This window comes from Marmota monax, unplaced genomic scaffold (assembly GCF_021218885.2).
Source record: "Marmota monax isolate L192 unplaced genomic scaffold, Marmota_monax_Labrador192_F-V1.1 WCK01_AAM20220418_F8-fsc00048, whole genome shotgun sequence".
NCBI lineage: Eukaryota > Metazoa > Chordata > Mammalia > Rodentia > Sciuridae > Marmota > Marmota monax.
This window is the reverse complement of record NW_026694895.1, coordinates 4,571,880-4,590,641: the sequence shown is the minus strand read 5'-3', so window position 1 is coordinate 4,590,641 and position 18,762 is coordinate 4,571,880.

Below are 18,762 nucleotides of genomic sequence, written 5' to 3'. Positions count from 1 at the left end.
GAAGTATTGGATTTATATAATGTAATGTTATAGTGGAGTGTAAGACAATTTTTTTGTGTGCTGTGATTCAGATGAGAAACCCTGGTTGGAAAAGGCTGAAGAAGTTAACTCTCAGTGACTGGAATGTAGTGAAATAATACTCCCCGACTTGATCATTATTTCCAGAAAGATGAAATATACAGATTGGTCAGACCTAACTCATAAACAAGTATGGAAGTCAGGGACAAAGGCAAATAGAGGCAGCACATACAGATTGTGAATGGATATACCGTGGTTCTGGAAGAGAAAACCCAGACATTGCAAATCAAAGAGAGAAAAGAGAGGGTGGTGGCTAAATAGTATAATAAATGTTTACTACACCATATTTTGACATATGTACTTTCCTTAAATTTGCTTATTTAGTAGGTTTTTCTGTTCTGAGAGTTTATAGTAGAGTATTGGTTAAAGATTTATTGCTGAATCAAGAGCTATTTTAAGCAACTTGACTATTTATGAATTACCCCCTGATTTGATATTGCCTATTCCAAAACAGAGCTTACATTAGTAATGATGGCAAAATATTTTCTTTAGTGATTTGTGACTTTCCAACATAATGAACATAAATTATACTCAGTAAACTAAAATAAGAAAGAACTTGCAAGTGATGCCAATACTTTTAATTGGTAAGAAGCATGGTAATATTTTTTCCTCGAGGAGAGGAGCAAAAAAATGCCACTTTTTTCTTTGATAAATCTCACTGTTTTTCTTTTATTTTTCAACACTCCCACATATTTCCTTCATTTTCTGTCAGATGCAATTTCTCAAGCTGAACAGGGGTAAACTCTATTCATTTCCACATTGTCACTCCTGTCCCGTTTGGTTATAAATGAAATGAAAACATATTGTACAATAGGACTCCACATGTGCTGTGATGACAGAAAATAATCTCAATACCCAGAAACAAATGTTATGTATATTTAGGATGTTTATGCTTTTTTAGTCTTACATGGGCACACCCCAAAGATGTTCCTTACTCTGAAGCAAATGTAAAACTGAAAAAAAAAAAAAGAAAAAGAAAAGAAAACTAGAATGTAAAATGAAAGCTACTATAATATATACCAAATAATCTTTAAAATCTACGCCAGGAAGAGTGGTGGAATTCTGCATTGTTCCTATGTAGCCAAACGGGATTTAGCCATGGTGAATCATTCAGCCACATGTGATAGGTAAAGTAAAATCCTTAAATTGGCAAATTTTCAATAGAGGAAATATGTAGTCCAATATCCAATTCATCTTTATGTTGCCCAACTAAAACAAAAATTGGGAAAGCCAAAGAGAAACTATAGGGATTTAGAGATAAGCAATATTCCATTAATTGTATACCTGGAATAGCAAACAGAACCATAGATATGAGAAGATATCCCAGGTCATGTTTATGATCTTTAAGAAATAACATTAATTTTTAAACAAATAGTTATTATACATTTACTATGTTGTAAGTACTGTTCTCAATACTAAGATTGTAGTGAGCAAAGGCCTTCAAATACCTACTTCCATGAAATTTGGGAGAGACAAAAGAAAAGCAAAAATGTCAATAATATTTAGTGAAAAGGTCTATGGAGAAAAATAAAGTGTGAAAGGGAGATTTAGATTGGTGGATGGATGAGTATATGTATGTGTATGGGGAGGTAATTTTAAATAGAAGCTCAGATCATATTTTACCAGAAAGGTGACATTTGAGAAAGAAATAAAGGAGACAAAGGGAATTAGCTATGTTGATATATAAGGCATGAAGTTTTGAAAAAAAGAGAATACCAAGTGCAATTCCTTCAGATTAAGAGCATTCTTGGTATGAAAAATGGTAAGCAATGGTGACTGGCATGAAGTAAGCAATGGGATAGAGTTAGGAGATAAGGGGAAGTGATAGTAAGAAACCAGGTTATATAAGGCTTTGGAACTTCTCTGAGTAAAAGAAGAAAGCATTGGAAAGGAAGCATTCCATCATATGAGTGACATGATATGATATTTTAATGAGACTGCTCTGGGGAAAGACAAAGAGCAAGCCATAAAGATTTAAATATTAGCAAGTCTCCCTGTATAAACTTGAAGAAGAGATGATACTGAATTAGAAGAAGGTGGTATCAGGGTAGCCAGTCAGTCTCTGGTTATGTTTTGGGTGGAGAACCCAAATAATTTGCTCTTGGACTGAATATGGTAGTGAGAGAAAAAAAAAGAAGTAAAGAATGATTCCATGTTTTCTTGGTCAGATACAATGAAGGATTCAGTAATGGCTGAAATACATTTAAAGGACCACAAAGTAGTTTGGGATAAGAAGGACCAGAAATCTTCAACAGGACATAGTAAGTTTTAGAGTCTATTGGATACTAGTAGACATATTGAGAAGGTAGTTGTATATACATGCCTGAAATTTAGAGGGCAAACAAGTCTGCAGATATGATTTTTAGAATCACTAGTAGATTGTTTTTAAAGTCAAGAAGCTAGAGAATATCAACAAGAGAATAACTACAGATAAAAGTAAGCATAGATCTAAGAATTCAGTTGTGGGCCATTTCAGTGTTTTATAGTCAGGAGGCAAGGTGTAACCAGCAAAGGCAAGGAATAATGAGAGACTAACAAGCAAAAAGGATGGCCAGGAGAATGTGAGGTGCTGTAAGACAAGTGAAGAATGCTTCTATGGGGAAAGAACAATCAACTGTAGCAAGTACTGATGAAATACCATGCTATGATTGAGTTTGACACATACTGCCCTTTTGAGTATAATGAACTTACTGACCTCTCTTAGAAGACTATCAATTTTGAAATGGTTGGTTTTGTGGTTGTGCTAAATTTGAAATTCTGACCTGGTTTCCTTTATGATTAATGGAATGCATTTATGAGATGGATTTTGAGAACTATATGCTTTTGAATATGGAACCAAAGAAATCCTAAAGGAGACATGATGTCTGGGCACCAGGGTTGTTAATACCACGTTTTAATCAAGAAACTTAAGCATGGGTTTGCATGTTGATCATTAAAAGATGGTTTTGTATTCAACACAATTTGATTACAGCAGCTGAGATTAATGTTTCTTAGGTAGCATTAGTAACAGGATACATTGACTATTAATGTAAAAAATAAGTGTTTTGTTACAGTCATCTATGTTAATCCTTATTCCACATATTTATGTGAACATAATGGCTGCTTACAATAAAAACTGCATTTCCAGTTACACTTGATGTCAGGTGTTTCATAACTAAGTTCTGGCCAAGAAAACACAAGAAGTACTGTGTGTATTCTCTAGGGCATACTCTTTAAGGAAGGGGTCTTTTTTCCCTTCTATACAAAGATCACAGCTAGATCAAAAGAGTCATTTGAGAACATTGGGTAAGCTAATGTTATTCTGTCACATAAATAAGAGGAAAAGAGCCTGGGACCCTCAGGAATTTATGAATCAGAGCTGCCATATATAGATAGTATATATCAGAAAATGATATTCGGATTTTAATATACTTGTCTATGTCTTATATATCTCAGTCCATTCTCTACTATCATACCAGAAACTGGATTATTTATGAAGAAATATTATTTTGGCTCACAGGTCTAGAGGCTAAGAAGTCCAAAAAGGTGGTGTTAGATCTGTCAAGGGCTGTGTGCTGCTTCTTCTTCTGGTGGAAAGGTAGAAGGACAGAGAGGGTGCTTATAAAAACAAAGAAATGTGTACTGACTTACTTTAAAACAACCCTGTACCACAATTAATTGGGATACTAATCTATTATAAGGGCATATTCACCTTGTATTAGGATCCAACTCCCAACACTGTTAGAAGGGGATAAATTTTCTAACACATAAACTTTTGAGGAACACACCCAAACCATAGCAATGTGTTTAGAAAATAGCAATTTGACTCAAGATGGTAATGACCCTATTTTTTCATGTTGTGATAGATGGAGTCATGATATTTACTATAGACTAATAATTTTCAAAGTTTCATTCATTTTCAGTCTTTGCAATAAAAAGCTATTATAGGCTATGCTGTGAAAATAATCTTTTCATATTGAGAAAAAAAAATATGACCTCTGTTGCCTTTCATTGAATTTTCACAACCCAAATTCTTTCATAATATATTTAAATATTTTTAAAGACAAAAATCAGGAAATAAGATTATATTTGATGATATAGGAACATTAAAACTCTTGGTAGCTTAGTGGAAGACTGCATGCTTAGTTTGCACGGAGGCCCTGGAGTCAATCCCCAACACCAAACAAACAACCCAGGTATTGTGGTTTAGATATGAGGTCTTCTCCAAAAGTTTATGTGTGAGACAATGCAAGAAAATTTAGAGGTGAAATGATTGGGTTATGAGAGTGTCAATCTAATCAGCACACTAATCCTCCCATAGGAATTAACTGGGTGGTAACTGTAGGCAGATAGGGTATGGATGGAAGAAGTAGGTCCATTGGTGTTGTGACTTTGGGGTATATATTTTGTCCATGTTGAAGAGAGCTCTCTCTCTTTTTCTGATTCCTGGGGCTATATCCAGAGCTGCTTTCCTCTATCACATTCTTTCACCATGATATCCTGCCACGCTTTGTGCCCAGAGCAATGCAGTTGGCTGTCTATAGAAACCAGGAGCCCAAAATAAACTTTTTCCCCTTAATATTGTTTTTGTCAGGTCTTTTGGTCACAGTGGTAAAAAAGCTAACTAAAACTGAAATCAATACTGAGAAGTAGGGTTGTTGTTTGATTAACCTGACCATGTAGTTCAGAAACTTTGGGAGCTTTTTTTTTTTTTTGGATTTTGTGAGGGAAGGAATTTTGAAAAGTTTAGAGATGCAAAATGGAAAAGTTTTAGATTGTTGTAAGGGGAGCCTAATGTGTAGTTGTGGTGGAAACTCGAGAAGACCAGAATGCTAATGGGACTGTGGACATTAAAAAAGTGGGTTAATGAGGTTTCAGAGGTAAAGGAGGACTCCTGAAAATTAGACTAGAGGCCATTTATGTTACATATGGCTAAGAAGTTGTCTATTTTTTGCCCAAGTCTTGAAAATTTCTGTGAGGATGAATTTAAAGGTTATAGACTTAATCTAGGGGAATGAATTTTTAGGCAGCATTGTATTCAGGTGGTGGTATGGATGTTGATGGCAGCTTTTAGCCAAGTTTATTGTGATAACCAAGAGCAGAAAACAAAGCAGAAAGATGTGAAAACCTTGGAGTTTGGTCAAAGAACCATGAGTAAAACTGGAGCTAAGGAAAGTGCAGTTGTTCAACAGCCATTCAAGAAACACTAAACATTTTAACTAGAGACAATAGGAAAGATGGCTTAAGAGCATCTCAGGAATTGGCCAGACCACACCCACTTAAAGCTGCAGCTTGTAAAAGTAAAAAGTCCTATCAGATGAGTTAGTGGGGTGCTCCACTTGCACAGAGAAGCCTAGAAAGTTGTTTCATCTTGTTCAGCCATCCAGACACTCAGAAAATGCTGCAGCCCTGGTCCTTGGAGGTTTGGTTACTGCTCAACATGGTGGCAGTCCTTGGTGGCAACTGCGTGGTATTGGTTCTGCACAAATGCAAGATGCTGGATGGAGTTAGGGGAATCATGGAGGCTTCCGTTGAGATTTCAAAGGAAGGCCTAGGAGACCAAGCAAATTGCAGCAGCGCAGCGTTGGAATCCCTAAAGGCAGCCCCTGACATGGCTGTGATGCATGGAGATGTGAGAAGGAAGCCAAAGCTGCAGAGTGGAGAATGATGAGATTAAGAAATGGCAGTGCTATGGAATGACTGCCAAGGAAAGCTTCAAGAATCAAGCACAGACAAGCCAAAAGAGAGGCCATATGGACAGAGAACATAAGCTCTTTGGAGAAAACATCATGATGCCATGTGGCCCAGATGCTGGACGTGGATCTACAGCACTTGTTTGCTCAGCTGGATTTTGGTCTTGCTTTGGACTTTCCCTCCTTAAAATAATTTTTGTCAGTTCTTTTGGTGACAGCAGTGGTATAGATGACTAAAACACCAGCTAAAGGAACTATTTCGGCCAGCTTTTATGTTGCTGTGACTAAAAGACCCAGTCAGCAGAATTGGAGAGGAAGAAAAGTTTATTTGAGGGCTCAAAGTTTCAGAATTCTTAGTCCATACAAGGTCAGCTCCATTCCTTCAGGCTCAAGGTGAGGTAGAACATCATGTTGGAAGAGTGAGGCAGAGGAAAGCAACTCACATGATAATCAGAAGGCAGAGAGAGAATCCACTCTCCAGATACAAAATATATACCCCATAGCCACAGCCCCAATGAACCACATCCTATAGCCACACCCCACCTGTCTCCAGTTCTCACCTAGTTAATCCCATCAGAGATTAATCCCTTCCCATTAGGTTAAGGCTATAACACAATCATTTGTCCTCCAAACCTTCTTGCATTGTCTCATACATGAGCTTTTGGGGGATACCACATCCTATCCATTACAGGAACCCTAGGTACAGGTGTCAAGAAGCTCAACATGTGACTCTGAGTCATGTTTCAACTTTTAGATCTATGTTTAAAACTCAAACATAGAAAACTTCAAATAAAGTCCTTAATTCTTCTGTGACTATGTCTTTATCTGTTGTACTGTTGTATCATTTTTTAAAAATCAATCTATATTTCTTTCTTTCTTTCTATACTGGGGATTGAACCCAGAACATTTTACCCTGAGTTACACACCCAGGCCTCCTTTTTAAACCAGATTTTTTTTTTTTTTTAATTTTGAGACAGGGTCTTGGTAAGTTGCCCAGGCTGGCTTCAAATTTGCCTTCATTCTATCTCCCAAGTCACTGGAATTATAGGTGAACATCACCATGGCTGGCTATATTTTATATCATTTTTGGCAGAGCTTCCCCTTTCCCACACATACCTTGTATGTTTGTTTTTAATACATTCTGTCATTGGTAAAATGATTGTGTCACCATCACCACTGAACACATTATTTATAATGGAAGGACAGCCAGTATCACTAACTAAGAAAGCACTTTAAAAAGCTGTAGCATTTCCAAAGATTTTTCCTTACATTCTGCCATGGTCTCCTTTTGCCAAGTGGCATTCTGACTACTTCTAGGGCTATCACCCTCTGTCCATAGTCATTTGGTTGGTATAAAATGTCATATATGATTTAGCACACACCATACCCCATCTGTTTGAAAAGGGTATAGGTATAATCTAAAAATTCACAAAAATAAATAGCATGTTTATCATAGGCATGTGGAAATTTTAAGTAAATATGGATTTTGCCAACATCTATCTATCTATCTCTCTCTCTCTTTCTCTCTTATATATAGATGATGACATTAAGAAAAAGAAATGTAATTAAATTTCACTATAATCAATAATTTGGTCTCATCCCTCTGATATTTGTGGTCTCATCCCTCTGCTATTTGACTTTTGACCATTTTCATCATTAAAGTCTTGCCTCTCATGAGCAAAATACTTATTTAAGTTACTAACCAGAAAAACTTGATGAAAAATACCTATCATATTTATTTGTTAAAATAAATGTTATTAAAGTGCTATCTCAAACTTGGAATGGAACCACCATTTGGCCCAGCTATCCCACTCCTCCGCCCATACCTAAGGACTTAAAATCAGCATATCATAGTGACACAGCCACATCAATGTTCATGGCAGCTCAGTTCACAATAGCTCAACTGTAGAACCAACCTAGAAGTCCTTCAGCAGATGAATGGATAAAGAAACCTTGGTACATATAGACAATGCAATAGTACTCAGCATTAAAAGAGAATAAAATTATGGCCTCTTCAGGTAAATGTATGGAGTTGGAAAATGTCATGCTAGGCGAAATAAGCCAATCCCAGAAAACCAATTTCCAAATATTCTCTCTGATAAGTGGATGCTGACCCATAATGAGGGTGTGTGTGGGGAGAATGGGGAAATTTTGATTGGAAGGGGAGGGGGTGTTGGGCTAAGAGAGATGGTGGAATGAGATGAACATCATTACCCTATGTACATGTATGATTGCACATGTGGTGCAACTCTACATTGTATACAACCAGAGAAATGAAAGGTTGTGCTTCATTTCTGTACAATGATTAGAACTGCATTCTGCTATCATGTATAACTAATTAGAACAAATAAAAAATACTATCTCTGTTAAGATTAGCATGGTGTAATAATATGTGACTTTTTCAGTTAAGTGATTTAATTCTCTAGTCTTTCAATGTATACTACAGTATGTTTTATAAATTACCTTAATTTCTAAGCATGAACATGAACAAGTATGATGTTACTAAGTGACATTTACACATAGTTTTTCTATTCACAAAAGGAGTATTTATTGTGTGAATACCATGTGCCATTATGAATGCTTAACAAGAAACAGTTCTATACCTAAAGCTCATAGACTAGAATTCAGAGATCAGCAGGTTCAAATACTTATTTTATGGGTGAGGGATATAAGGCTCCAGGAAGTTTAATAGCTTTCTCATGATTATACAATTAGAAATGCCAGAACCAAGAGCCAGGTATTCTGTCTGACCATTGTGATTTCTACTTCTATAACATTCCATTTGGACTCTCCCTGTGTATCCTGTGTGTCTTAAACCATAGCAAAGGAGAGTCTTAGGTGCCCAGTATATTATCCTTGAAATTACAAATAGCTTTTTGGCAGCCTTCTATTCAGCTAAGTCTAAATTCTATTCTTTTTGCTATCAGGTAGCAAGTAATAGGTGCTTTACACAGAGCTGGTAATCACTTCTTGATTGACTCAAGACCAAAATTAAACTCTCTTGTGAAGCAAGCTCATCGGTTTTATGGGCAGAGCTTTTTCAATTATCCAAGACCATCATACCTGCTCCTAAAGTTGCCCTGTTTTCTCTATTACAAATGGCTTCAACATACTGCAGTGAGCTATTAGCATTCAGAAAAAAAAAATGTATCTTTTTTTTATATTTTTAATTTTTTATTGTGGGTTGTTCAAAAAATTACAAATTTCTTGACATATCATATTCCACACTTTGATTCAAGTGGGTTATGAACTCCCACCTTCACCCCATACACAGATTGCAGAATCACATCAGTTACACATCCATTGATTTACATATTGCCATACTAGTGTCTGTTGTGCTCCGCTGCCTTTCCCATCATCCACCCTCCCCCCTCCCCACCTCTCCCCTCCCCTCCCCTCCTCTCTCTCTACCCCCTCCACTGTATAACCCTGAGGGTCTCCTTCCATTTCCATGCAATTTCCCTTCTCTCTCCCTTTCCCTCCCACCTCTCATCCCTGTTAAATGTTAATCTTCTTCTCCTGCTCTTCCTCGCTACTCTGATCTTAGTTACTCTCCTTATATCAAAGAATACATTTGGCATTTGTTTTTTAGGGATTGGCTAGCTTCACTTAGCATAATCTGCTCTAATGCCATCCATTTCCCTGCAAATTCTATGATTTTGTCATTTTTTTAATGCAGAGTAATACTCCATTGTGTATAAATGCCACATTTTTTTTAATCCATTCGTCTATTGAAGGGCATCTAGGTTGGTTCCACAGTCTTGCTATTGTGAACTGTGCTGCTATGAACATCGATGTAGCAGTGTCCCTGTAGCATGCTCTTTTTAGGTCTTTAGGGAATAGACCAAGAAGGGGAATAGCTGGGTCAAATGGTGGCTCCATTCCCAGCTTTCCAAGAAATCTCCATACTGCTTTCCAAATTGGCTGCACCAATTTGCAGTCCCACCAGCAATGAACAAGTGTACCCTTTTCCCGACATCCTCGCCAGCACTTGTTGTTGTTTGACTTCCTAATGGCTGCCAATCTTACTGGAGTGAGATGGTATCTTAGGGTGGTTTTGATTTGCATTTCTCTGACAGCTAGAGATGTTGAGCATTTTTTCATGTACTTGTTGATTGACTGTATGTCCTCCTCTGAGAAGTGTCTGTTCAGGTCCTTGGCCCATTTGTTGATTGGGTTGTTTGTTCTCTTATTGTCTAATTTTTTGAGTTCTTTGTATACTCTGGATATTAGGGCTCTATCTGAAGTGTGAGGAGTAAAGATTTGTTCCCAGGGTGTAGGCTCCCTATTTACCTCTCTTATTGTTTCTTTTGCTGAGAAAAAACTTTTTAGTTTGAGTAAGTCCCATTTGTTGATTCTAGTTATTAACTTTTGTGCTATGGGTGTCCTATTGAGGAATTTGGACCCCAACCCCACCGACTGTAGATCCTGGCCAACTTTTTCTTCTATCAGACGGCGCGTCTCTGATTTGATATCAAGCTCCTTGATCCATTTTGAATTCACTTTTGTGCATGGTGAGAGAAAGGGATTCAGTTTCATTTTGTTGCATATGGATTTCCAGTTTTCCCAGCACCATTTGTTGAAGATGCTATCCTTCCTCCATTGCATGCTTTTAGCCCCTTTATCAAATATAAGATAGTTGTAGTTTTGTGGATTGGTTTCTGTGTCCTCTATTCTGTACCATTGGTCCGCCCGCCTGTTTTGGTACCAGTACCATGCTGTTTTTGTTACTATTGCTCTGTAGTATAGTTTGAAGTCTGGTATCGCTATACCGCCTGATTCACACTTCCTGCTTAGCATTGTTTTTGCTATTCTGGGTCTTTTATTTTTCCATATGAATTTCATGATTGCTTTCTCTATTTCTACAAGAAATACTGTTGGGATTTTGATTGGCATTGCATTAAACCTATAGAGAACTTTTGGTAATATCGCCATTTTGATGATGTTAGTTCTGCCTATCCATGAACAGGGTATATTTTTCCATCTTCTAAGATCTTCTTCTATTTCTCTCTTTAGGGTTCTGTAGTTTTCATTGTATAAGTCTTTCACCTCTTTTGTTAGGTTGATTCCCAAGTATTTTATTTTTTTTGAAGATATTTTGAATGGAGTGGTTGTCCTCACATCCATTTCAGAGGATTTGTCGCTGATATACAGGAATGCCTTTGATTTATGCCTGTTGATTTTATATCCTGCCACTTTGCTGAATTCATTTATTAGCTCTAATAGTTTCTTTGTAGAGCCTTTTGGGTCTGCTAGGTATAGAATCATATCATCTGCAAATAGTGATAATTTAAGTTCTTCTTTTCCTATTTTTATGCCTTTAATTTCTTTCGTCTGTCTAATTGCTCTGGCCAGTGTTTCGAGAACTATGTTGAAGAGAAGTGGAGAGAGAGGGCATCCCTGTCTTGTTCCAGATTTTAGAGGGAATGCCTTCAGTTTTTCTCCATTCAGAATGATGCTAGCCTGAGGCTTAGCATAGATTGCTTTTACAATATTGAGGTATGTTCCTGTTATCCCTAGTTTTTCTAGAGTTTTGAACATAAAGGGATGCTGTACTTTGTCGAATGCTTTTTCCGCATCTATCGAGATGATCATATGGTTCTTATTTTTAAGTCTATTGATGTGGTGAATAACATTTATTGATTTCCGTATATTGAACCAGCCTTGCATCCCAGGGATGAATCCTACTTGATCATGGTGTACAATTTTTTTGATATGTTTTTGTATCCGATTCGCCAGAATTTTGTTGAGGATTTTTGCATCTAGGTTCATTAGAGATATTGGTCTGTAGTTTTCTTTCTTTGAAGTGTCTTTGTCTGGTTTAGGTATCAGGGTGATGATGGCCTCATAGAATGAATTTGGAAGTTCTCCCTCCTTTTCTATTTCCTGAAGTAGCTTGAAAAGTATTGGTATTAGTTCTTCTTTAAAGGTTTTGTAAAATTCTGCTGTATACCCATCCGGTCCTGGGCTTTTCTTAGTTGGTAGTCTTTTGATGGTTTCTTCTATTTCCTCAATTGATATTGGTCTGTTTAGGTTTTCTATATCCTCCTGACTCAATCTGGGCAGATCATATGACTTAAGAAATTTATCTATGCCTTCACTATCTTCTAATTTATTGGAGTATAAGGATTCAAAATAGTTTTTGATTATCTTCTGTATTTCTGAAGTGTCTGTTGTGATATTGCCTTTTTCATCCCGTATGCTAGTAATTTGAGTTCTCTCTCTTCTTCTCTTCGCTAGCATCGCTAAGGGTCTGTCGATTTTGTTTATTTTTTCAAAGAACCAACTTTTAGTTTTGTCAATTTTTTCAATTGTTTCTTTTGTTTCAATTTCATTAATTTCAGCTCTGATTTTAATTATTTCTTGCCTTCTACTTCTTTTGCTGTTGTTTTGCTCTTCTTTTTCTAGGATTTTGAGATGAAGCATGAGATCATTTATTTGTTGGTTTTTTCTTTTTTTAAGGAATGAACTCCAAGCAATGAATTTTCTTCTTAGAACTGCTTTCAATGTGTCCCACAGATTCCGATATGTTGTGTCTGTGTTTTCATTAATCTCTAAGAATTTTTTAATTTCCTCCTTGATGTCTTCTATAACCCATTGATCATTCAGTAACCTATTGTTCATTCTCCAATTGATGTATGCTTTTTCCTTCCTTCTTTTATCGTTGATTTTCAGTTTCATTCCATTATGATCAGATAAGATGCATGGTATTATCTCTACTCCTTTATATTGTCTAAGAGTTGCCCTGTGACATAATATATGATCTATTTTTGAGAAGGATCCATGTGCTGCTGAGAAAAAAGTGTAACTGCTTGATGTTGGGTGGTATACTCTATATATGTCAATTAGGTCTAGGTTATTAATAGTGTTATTGAGTTCTATAGTTTCCTTATTCAACTTTTGTTTGGAAGATCTGTCCAGTGGCGAGAGAGGTGTGTTGAAGTCTCCCATGATAATGGTATGGTGGTCTATTAGACTCTTGAACTTGAGAAGAGTTTGTTTGACGAACATAGCTGCACCATTGTTTGGGGCATAAATATTTATGATTGTTATGTCTTGTTGGTGTATGGTTCCCTTAAGCAGTATGTAGTGTCCCTCTTTATCCCTTTTGATTAACTTTGGCTTGAAATCTATTTTATTTGATATGAGTATGGACACTCCTGCTTGTTTCCGAAGTCCATATGAGTGATATGATTTTTCCCAACCTTTCACCTTCAGCCTATGTATATCTTTTCCTATCAAATGTGTCTCCTGTAGGCAGCATATTGTTGGGTCTTGTTTTGTGATCCATTCTACTAGCCTGTGTCTCTTAATTGGTGAGTTTAAGCCATTAACATTTAGGGTTATTATTGAGATATGGGTTGTTCTTCCAGCCATATTTGTTTATTTCTGTTACTAAACATGGTTTGTTTTCCTCTTTGATTATTTTCCCCCCCTTTACTGTCCTACCTCCCACTGTTGGTTTTCATTGTTATTTTCCATTTCCTCTTCCTGTAATGCTTTGGCGAGGATGTTTTGAAGAGATGGTTTTCTAGCTGCGAATTCTCTAAACTTTTGTTTATCGTGGAAGGTTTTAATTTCATCTTCCATCCTGAAGCTTAATTTCGCTGGATACACAATTCTTGGTTGGAACCCATTTTCTTTCAGTGTTTGAAATATGTTATTCCAGGATCTTCTAGCTTTCAGAGTCTGTGTTGAAAGATCAGCTGTTATCCTGATTGGCTTACCCCTAAATGTAATCTGCTTCCTTTCTCTTGTAGCTTTTAAAATTCTCTCCTTATTCTGTATGTTGGGCATCTTCATTATAATGTGTCTAGGTGTGGGTCTCTTATGATTTTGCACATTCGGCGTCCTGTAGGCTTCTAGGATTTGGGATTCTGTCTCATTCTTCAAGTCTGGGAAGTTTTCTCGTATTATTTCATTGAATAGACTGCTCATTCCTTTGGTTTGGAGCTCTGTCCCTTCCTGTATCCCAATGACTCTTAAGTTTGGTCTCTTAATGTTATCCCATATTTCTTGGATGTTCTGCCCATGGTTTCTTAACAGTCTTGCTGAGCTGTCTATGTTCTTTTCCAGTTGAAATACTTTGTCTTCATTGTCTGACGTTCTATCTTCTAAGTGTTCTACTCTGCTGGTAGTATTCTCCATTGAGTTTTTAAGTTGGTTTATTGCTTCCTGCATTTCTAGTATTTCTGTTTGTTTTTTTTTTATAACCTCTATCTCCCTGTATAGTTGATCCTTTGCTTCCTGGATTTGTTTGCGTAATTCATTGTCGAGGTGATCTTTCATTGTCTGATTTTGCTGTTTAATGTCTTCCCTTGATACTCCAGATCATCTGAAGCATGTATATCCTGAATTCTTTATCTGACATTCCATCTGCTGCAGCTGTTACCTCTTCTAAAGTTGCGTTGACCTGCATTGCTTGTGGTCCTTTCTTTCCTTGTCTTTTCATACTGCTTGCGTATCTTTCCTGCAGGTGCGGGCGGCGGCTCTGCTCTCTCCTTATTCCAATTGGGGTGTCGTGGCTACCATGCTGGCAGGTCACTGGGCCTGTTCTGGGCGCTGGCGGCGGCTCTGTTCTGCCGCTACTCCAATTGGGGTGACGAGTGTACCACGCCGACAGGCCACCGGGCCTGATCCGCCAGTCCGTTGCAGGTTTGCCTACCCTGCAGGCGCGGGCGGCGGCTCTACTCTGCCCCCTACTCCAAATGGGGTGCCGTGTCTGTCGTACCGGCAGGCCACTGGGCCTGTCCCGCTGGTCGGTCGCAGATCTGCCCACCTTTCAGGCACAGGTGGAGGCTCTGCTCTGCCCCTACTCCAATTGGGGTGTCGTGACTACCCCGCCTGCAGGACGCTGGGCCTGTTCCTGGCACGGGCGGCGACTCTGCTCTGCCCCTACTCCAATTAGGGTGGTGTGTGTACCACGCCGGCAGGCTCCTGGGCCTGATCCGCCGGTCTGTTGCAGGTCTGCCTACCTTGGAGGCGCGGCTGGCGGATCTGCCCTGCCCCTCCTACCACGCCTGCGGACCCCTGGGCCTGATCTGCAGGTTGGTCACAGGTCTGATCACCCTGCGGGCACGGGTGGCGGTTCCCCTCCGCCCCCACTCCAATTGGGGTCACGTGACCACCACACCGGCAGGGCCTGATCCGGGCGTGGGAGAAGGATCTGCTCTGCCCCTACTCCAGTTGGGGTGACGTGTGTACCACACTGGCAGGCCACTGGGCCTGACCCGCCAAGCTGTCACAGGTCTGTTTACCTTGCAAGCGCGAACAGCGGCTCTGCCCTGCCCCTCCTACCACGCCCATGTACCACTGGGTCGCGGGTCTGCCCACCTTGCGGGTGCGGGTGGCGGCTCCGCTCCGCCCCCTCTCCAATTGGGGTCACGCGGTCACCACGCTGGCGAGCCGCTGGGCCTGCTCCAGGCGCTGGCGGCGGCCCGTCTCCTCCCCTCTGGCTCGTCGACAAATTGAGGTGACTCGGGTGTCTGTGCCTCACCCCCCCTACCCGGAGACCAACTGTTTATGTTGCCGCTGGTATTGATGAAGTTTTCTCCTCCACCGCTTTCTGATGACATCAGATCTCTGCCATGTTGGTATCCTATGCTAATGGCAGCATTTCGTTCCCCTTGCCGGGCAACCCAAGCAATGGGTGAGTCCTGACCGGCCCTCAGCAGGACCCGGACCGAGAAGCAGTTTCCGCGGGCTCCTAGCCCCGGGCCAGGGAAGTTCCGGGAGCCGGAACTCGGCCGCTCCATGCTCAGTGTAAGCTCCTATAAGTGTAGGCTCCAAGAATCAGTCCCCGCGGGCTCAGTTCCGGGAGCCGGAATTCGGCCGCTTAGTGCTTGGTGTATGCTCTGATAGGAGCAGGGTCCAAGAAGCAGCCTCTGCAGGCTCCGCAGCCCTGGGCCAGGGCGGTTCCGGGATGGTTCCGGGAGCCGGAACTCGGCCGCCCCGTGCTCAGTGTTCGCTCCGATAAGATCAGGTTCTAAGAAGCACCCAGGCACTGAACCCTAGCAATCTGTCTGCAAGCCGCAAGCGAATTGCAGCCTGAAATTACCTGTTCTATGGCTGAATGAGCTGCGGTCAGTCGAAAACAGGTGTGGTGACGTCAGCTTTCCAACATGGTGGCTGCTGGCCTCCTCTGTGGTCTGACCGGTGTGGAGAACCGAGATGGACCGCTTCCTTCCCCCGTCTCGAACCCAGAATTCAGCCCTGAGTACGGTGCTTGCACGGCTGGCAGAAACTGCAGCGCTGTATCCCTGCGTCGCTATCTCCTCGTTTCCCAGCGCGCGCTGCAGACTCTAGCCGCGGGGCAATTTGCTGAATAAGCAGTGTTACCCTCCGTGCGACAAACCTCTCGCGTTTGAGTCCCCGTAGCCGATCCTCGTGCAATGGAAATCCTTCCTCCAGGTTCCTGAGCACCCCACTATTGCTGGAAATTCCTAACAAGATATCCTTTAGCCGTCCTGACTTGTCATACTCCCACACAGTGAAGCAGCACACGGGGGCAATGCACTCCCCTCGCCGCCATCTTCCTTCTCCAAAAACATGTATCTTTAAACATCTTAAATACAAGGGTGTTCTTTGAAGGACTGTGGTATACTTGATGAAATTTTTTTAGTGGACTTTTTCCCCTTTTTGGTCCAGATTTAAACAGTCTAAAATCAATTCCTCTGGAGCCACTTGTCATTTCTTGTTTTCATTTTAGCAGTGTGGGTGAACTCATGTCAGACTTCACTTTTACCCAGAGGTTAAAAAAAAAAAAAATTGGTTATCAGTTCTTGGCCTTGCTTTTACTGCAGTATAAAAATACACGAGCTTCTTTCCACACACTTAAACAAAATTGTCTCCAGGAGAGGTATACCATAGTTTTCAGGATAAGGTAAGCAAATACCATTCCAATGTCTGAAGGCTTTAGGAAAATTCTGATTCAAACCATTTTGAAAACAGAATTTCAGAGGAGAATAGAAAGCCAGATTGCATGCATACCAGGAGTTTAATGTAGTGGCAGTGACTTTGTATCATGAATTTCAGGTGTGAGATGCTGAGAGTGTCCTTAAGATCATGACAATAGTGAAGAAGAGGCCAGAGGCTAGGTTCCAACCCCCCCCCCCACACACACACACACAATATTTAGTTCCTCATGTCCACACTCTCATGTCTCCCTGAAGAGGCAATAATGGTGGAGGAGTCAGGGCCAGAGCATCCAGTACCCATCAGATCCAAAGGCAGGCAGGGTTAATAATTGCAGGGTAAGGATCTGTTATATGAAATGTTTGGGACCAGAAGTGTTTTGGATTTTGGAATACCTGCAAATACATAATGAGATATCTTGGGGGATATATTTCTAAACATGAAATTCACTAATGTTTCATATTCACCTTACCTAGATAAGCCTGAAGGTAATTTTATACAATATTTGAGTCACTTGCATTTTGACAATGACCCAGCACATGAAGTAAGGTATGGGATTTTTCTCTTTATAGCATCACACGGGCATTCAAAAAGTTTTGGATTTTGGAAGGCTTCAGATTTTTGGATTAAGAATGCTCAACCTCTATATTTATCCTTTTCTATTTATTCATTTCTTTGTACACAGTGAAAGCCTTAGGGGAAGACCTTTTAAAATACTGTTTTTTGGGGGGCTGCTGATAGAGTTCCATGGTAGAGGGCTTGCCTAGCATGCATAAGGTCCTGGATTTAATTCCCAGCACCACACACAAAGAAAAGTTTCTAGAGGCTATTTCCAGCTATTAGAAACAGAATTAAAGGGAACTTTACTACATCAACCAGTAAACACCAATCCATGATAATATTTTGGAGACAAGAAGATATAACCTTCAAATCTCAAGCCAAACTATATGCTTTGCATGAGTTCCTTGTCTGGAATCTGAATCAGTATTGTGAAAATCCACATGCCCGTATCCAAACCTCCTATCTCTTCCTGAAGTTGGAGATCCTGCCCTTGCTTGTTTCCATATTCTCCCCTCATGTTCTGTTTTCTAGACACATTGAGATATGCAGTTCCCTCAGCATTCTTTGTCATATTTTGCTCCAAATTCTTCCATTATAATCTTCACAGGATTCTTTCCTCTGCTTATTGCACCCTCTCTATACTCCCCATCAGCCTCTTCCATTTTCTGACTCTCTTTACCTGCATACCTATTTGTGCTTCAGATTTTAGTACGTACATTTGCTTTCTCTGGGAAAATGTTCCTTAAATACTTGGTCTGTGTGAGATTCCCCTTAGCATGCTCTCAAGGCACTTAGTGTTATCTCTGTATGACCAATTATTGAAGTTGTTTGCTAAATTTTCCTCCACAGGGATCCCAAGGTCCACAAATTAACACATCATTTGAAGGTGCCCATTCACCTTGTGAATGATAGTACAATTAAGTAAACTCTTTAGGAGGAATTTAAGGATAGCTCCATTCCTTCGTCCCTTTATTGAAGAATAATATATATGGTGCCTTCTGTAGGAAAATAACCCTTGTAGTCACTGGATAAGCAATGATGACTAGGGGAGAAAGTCATTCTGAGAGTAGTGGCAGACATCTGTATTCTCAGTGATTTGGAAAATTGAGGCAGGAGGATTGCAAGTTCAGGCTGGCCTTAGCAATTTGGTGAGAACTTGTCTCAAAAAGGACTGAGGATATAGCTGGATTACAAAGCAATACTGGGTTCAATCCCTAGTACTGAGGGGGAAAAAAGGAGAAAGACATACGGATTTTTATTGTGGTAAGTTACATGTTTTCTAAATATGTTATCAGAAAATTCATATTGAACAAACCATTCTGTGGTTTAAGACAATATCAATGTATTCCAATAACAATATTTTATAATCATAATCCTTAGCACCACCCCCCAAAACACTAACAAAATTATCATTAGTTTTCATTTCAGTTCAAGTAATAGATTGTTTTATCTAATGTTTTTTAAAAAATTATAATTTTCCTCAGTACAAAATTGAAGACAAGGAATAAATTGTAAGTATGTGGTTTGAAACAGGCAA